Raw genomic sequence first — 5497 nt, 5'->3', positions numbered from 1 at the left:
AATTTTGTTTAAATTTCCAAAAGATAAAACATTTAAACAATAGCTTTTATTTATTACTCTTTATTATTTTATATACATCGTCATTTAATATAAAAATATGTAACATAATATTACAAATAAAATATTATCTTGTATTTATGTTAAGTTTAGTTCCGAGCGTCGTCAATAGATGGTGTGGCGATCGAGATAGAACGCGCTATCAAAGTGTTACACGAAAAACATGACATGTCTCATAGAAATCGTCTAAGACAACTTTGCGCAGAGGCAATATCGTAACCGATGAGGTTAATCCGAGGTGCGATTATTGCTAGTTGAAAACTTTACCAATACCCCGCCGTGTGGACGTGAAATACCGTCCGCTATGGCAATTTTTGTGAGGTCGTTTCGACCTGAGAAACTAGTAATTAAGCGGTGCTAACGCTGTGCATGGATAGGGTGCCAATGGCAGGATTTTGTACATTTGTCACACGTCGTTTGGTATTCGTATTCTGCTAAAAGTTAAGAATGCTTGCCAGTGGCTAACCATGAAGTGGTTGTAAACCAGTAATGTGCCGTGACTAAAAATAGGATACTTCAGTAAACAACAATTTATTCCATAATTAAAAGGAAAAGGCTGTAACAAGAAAAGGTATATAAAAAACAGGTACAACGCTACAAAACACTCTCTACTTAAATACTAAACGTGAGAAATTAAACTATTTTTCCGGATTTAAATCGCGTATATTTGTTTTTTCACGCAAACCAACGTTTAAAGCCTTTTACAAGTCCCATGGTCACGGTTGAATGTTTCTCGCCCACTCTCTACTTAAATACTAAGCGTGAGAAATTAAACTATTTTTCGGGATTTAAATCGCGTATATTTGTTTTTTCACACAAACCGACGTTTCGGGCCTTTTACAGGTCCCATGGCCACGGTTGACTGTTTGAAAAACAAATATACGCGATTTAAATTCGGAAAAATAGTTCAATTTCCTATGTATAACAATCGCGAAAACCTAAGAACTCGACACTAAACGTGAGTCAAAACAGGCTTACCCTGAAAGTTGTACAGAATTACAGATTGGTGCTAATACATTAAAATTGGCACATGGCTTAGGTTGGGAACTCGTAACAGGATCAAAATTAGACGCAATTAAGAATTACAGCTGAACTGCTCGCTACCGCGATTAAAGAGGAAGTGACGACGGAACGAAACAAAATAAGAATGGCGAGGCAAAGGAATTATAGAACGATTCAAAATTTGAAAACAAGTGGCCAGGTACCAGAGAAAAGGTGGAATAACGATGTAAGGAGGTCACATCTTCACAGCCAGGCTACTATTCCGCGTTCTGCTCTTCAATGGCGTAGTCCACTAATTATTTGACATTTTTTCCGATTCGCTTTTACTTTCAATAAAAAGTACTTCGATTATCCGCTCACGCGATGCGCTCTTCCTACCGCAAAATGGCGGCTATTTGGTTTCGCAAAATAGAAGAGGATTCAGTTTAAATATAAGTTTTTATAAATAAAAATTATTATTCTGCATTGCTAAATAAATACCCTCTGTACTACCAACAAAAACATCTCAAATAAAATGCAGTAATACACCGCAAATCGTGCACTTAAAAAGCACTAATTAAATTTTTGGTGTACTTGAATAAATATGTTAATATTCCGTTTCAGTGGTTCTAACGTTTACCATGAAATTACTCCTTAAAGTATAGTTTATAAACATTTATATTCAGGGTAAACTTAAAAAACGCAACTTACGGTATGTTTTCAATAAATAAACACCGAAATCACCAGCCCAAACAATAACACACACGATTGTCGTGACATATTTTTGAAGTTGATTATTTTTTTTAAATGGCAGACCCAGGCATTAAAAACTTTATGGTTTGCTAGAGTAGTTATCGAAATAGCAATTAATATTAGTTCTTTTACCTGTTATAACTTCGATATCCGATAAATCGGTATAAAATCATCACTGGCACCTCTAGGTGTGGTATGCGTCTACGGCTGCATGTATCGCGTGTGCGGCTAAAGAGTTTATTTTTAATACATCTAATTTGAAGACTAAGAGCGAGATAAAAATTAAGATATGCATAGTTATTTTCATGATAGTTTTAGTAAGATTAATGGATGCCATCATTGCCACTCTACCGAGACTCTAACTGCTATTGCGACTAGATTTTAACAGAATACCAAACACTAGCACATAATGTCAATGGAATCTCAATGTAATTACTTTGATTAGTGGTTTCAAGCAAATTAGGTGACTTGAAGCCATGTCTTCTTTAATGGCAGGTTTACATGTATTCATCGAGTATATATTCAGAAATAGAGACGAAATGTCATTTAATTTGTTTAAAAATTATTCTGCCAAATCATTACTGTGACAATTGCGCTCCGATTGGTCAATTGTTGAACTTCAAATCGACCAGTTTAACTTGAGCTTTGCTATAATGGACGAAAATCGAAAAATTACGTGTTATTACCATAAGTCAACGGTTATTGCCGATGAAATGTGATTCCGTTTGTTTTGTAATTAGATGTTTTGCTGTTTTTCTCACAGCACCGAATGGAACGGCCCCCATTGTTAGATATCTTTTCCTGCATTATAAAAAATAATTACAAACTTTCTGTTATTCATATCTGATGGGATAAGAGGAACACCTGGGGAAGAGGGACTTGAAGCCTTAACTAATAATTTAAAAAGTTTAGCAATATAGTCTCTCAGACGATAAAACAGAAAAACAAAGTAGTTCAAACGGTTTTAAAGAGATGTCGCTACGATGTTCCAAATCCAAAAGACGGAAAAAAGAAATTTGGCAGTTGTGAAATCTTGAGAACATGAGGTATACTGTATACCGTATACATTACCTTTATAAGAAATACGTAGGTAGTACTTAATCCTCTTACCCCATGTTTTGGGGGAAGAAAAACGTTAGCACAATTGGCACGTTTTCGGCAGAGACATCCTAGGTATTGAAGTTAGCTTAATGATTGTTAAATCATTTAAAGCTTATAAACAAAGGCAAGTTTAGTGTACTTCAAAATTCTGACAAGACTTTATCTGCGGGGCTAAAAAGGCCGCATTGGCATAATCATAATACGATTCATATTTCAAATCGCAAAAAGGTCACTTAATTGAAATATTATGAATTGCTATCAATTCATTTAACGCAATTCATCTATTTGATATTGTTCTATGGAAATGCGTAAAATGGCCCCAAAAAAATGGGAATTGCTTTTATTCGACATAAAAGAACAGAAGAATCGTAAGAAGTTACTCGAGAGCAACATTTTACAATTCATTTAGTTTATTTAGAAAATTAATTAAATTATTTAAAACTTTTTGAAGACTTTTCAGAGCGCGTGTGAGTTATGGAACGACTACTATACCATCGCAGGAGTGCTACTGTTCGGATAATTAAACTTTCTTTCGAATTCCCGGAGTGTGAATTTAGCGGGCTTTATAGGCTAAATAAAAGTTTGTGTCATGAACCATATAGGAATTTAAACCTTATTTGCCCGCGCGAGAGGTGGAAAAAATAAAACTACCAAGGTAAGTGAAAGAATCATTACTACCATAAAGTCATTGCCTTTCAAATAAATGGACGACGGGTCTAATACAAAAACCACGAAAAAAATGTCCCAAGTCAACCTATTTAAACGTAGTGACATGTAAAGGAATATGAAAAAGCTAAAACGTTGAATTTAAATTATAATGTCATCGCAGTACTGTCTAATTTTGCTTGCTTCGCTGTCAGTCGAACAAACGAAGACTAAAGCGTGAATGACGCTCTGTATACGATTTTAACGCCCTATAAGTTCGGACACTTTTTAGCGCGGACCCGACGTCCATATAATTGTAAGTCAATGCATAAAGTATATTAATTACACTCATGTAATTTCCATTTATGATTTAACTGTTTTGTATAAGGTAAGTATACCTACTAAGTGCATTGAGTTTTTAAGCATGTACCTTTATTAGGCCCATTTTACGAAAATAAGAGGAATTGCTACAGAATTGCAAGGAATTCTGTAAATGAATCGCTTTTAAAACATTTCACTCAAAATAAAGTATGTTCCGTTCCCCACGTCACCATACTTCATTGTTTTAGAATAAACAAAACGTTGACTAAGAAACAGAAATCGTAAACTTTTTTCTTCAGCCAACGAATTACAGTTAAGGAAAACTACGTGAGAAAACCAGCATACGTTAACAGAATCAAAAGCGTACTTATGTGAAATCCAACACCTAGATGCTTTTCACTGGGAGCTACGCGGATTTGTTTTTTGTCGATTCTTCTGTGAAAGACTTTCGATCCCGCACTTCAAGCCTCTTGATCTGGCTTTGTCCATTTTTAACCGACTTCAAAAAAGGAGGAGGTTCTCAATTCGTCTGTATGTTCTTTTTTTTTTGTATGTATGTTACGCGATAACTCCAGTATTGTGAACCGATTTTCATGATTCTTTTTTTGTTGGAAAGGGGGTACTTCCATAGTGGTGCCATTTCATTTTGAAGAAAATCATCCACCTCGAAGGGTGGCTGTTCACGCATGAAGATTCATTTTCATAAATAGCGCCTAACATTAATTTAGGAGCAATTACTTTAATGGTTGATTTTGCTGTTTCTCCAATTCAAGGCGTTTTTCTCTGAATATACTTTGAGTAGTGTCGTGGTGAGAACCTATAGTTATTATCTCCGTGTCAAGTCCTGTATAGTGGCGAACTAGGGGATATTTGAATAAAACTTAGCAAATAGACGTAATTCCACGTACTTTTGAGTTCGGTTTTTTTAGTACTCTGTACTGAGATTATCGGAAGACGGAAACCACAAAACAATAAAAACTATATTTAAAAATCTTCAACAATAAATTAATATTACTTTTTTATGGTATCAAGTGAGTATGGTAAGTGGTACGCCTGTCCATAACTGTTCCAGTGCCACTCGGAACTTTAAATCGCAAAGATCTGAAAAGCACTGCCACTGTACCCACTACCCGTCACCCGAGCCATTAGTTTTTGTTTTTTTTTTATAATCTCAAGTAACGGGACGACCGAGTCGTGCGGCTGATGGCAAGCTACACGCCTGTCCTTAACAGTTGCAGTGCCACACAGAGTTTTAAATCGCAAAGGTCTGAGGTGCTGGGGTGCATAAATAATTCCCTGGACGAATTCTTTCACAACGAGCTCTGCTGCTACTAGTTGAGAAGTCACATGCACCTGTATTTTCACCAGTACCCTTGCCTTTCGTGGGGTGCACGAAAGAAGCCTGGGCCCCATTGGCAACAATCAGCAAGTATCTTAAGAGGGAGCAGAGGAAAAATTCCTAATCTTCGATTGGATTTTAGAGGGGTATATCCACTTTAAAGTTAAAAATAAAATATTGTATGAGTAACTACACGATATATTCAAGCATAGACACTAATCAGAAACATAAAACAATAAAGTTTCCTCGATAGATAACAATCACGAAATGACCTCTAATTTTCACATTTTTTCGATTCAT

General features: G+C 35.6%; 1 non-coding gene across 1 annotated transcript; it reads left to right on the top strand.

Annotated features, from left to right (window-relative positions):
* Positions 1 to 250: 250 nt before the first annotated feature.
* Positions 251 to 389, top strand: LOC113236349. Its single transcript, XR_003310946.1, has one exon. It is a non-coding gene; the product is annotated as a U4 spliceosomal RNA (small nuclear RNA).
* The last annotated feature ends 5108 nt before the right edge of the window (positions 390 to 5497 follow it).

Source organism: Hyposmocoma kahamanoa, unplaced genomic scaffold (assembly GCF_003589595.1).
Source record: "Hyposmocoma kahamanoa isolate Upper Pololo Valley unplaced genomic scaffold, ASM358959v1 91, whole genome shotgun sequence".
Lineage (NCBI taxonomy): Eukaryota > Metazoa > Arthropoda > Insecta > Lepidoptera > Cosmopterigidae > Hyposmocoma > Hyposmocoma kahamanoa.
This window is presented reverse-complemented; position numbering and strand designations above follow the sequence as displayed.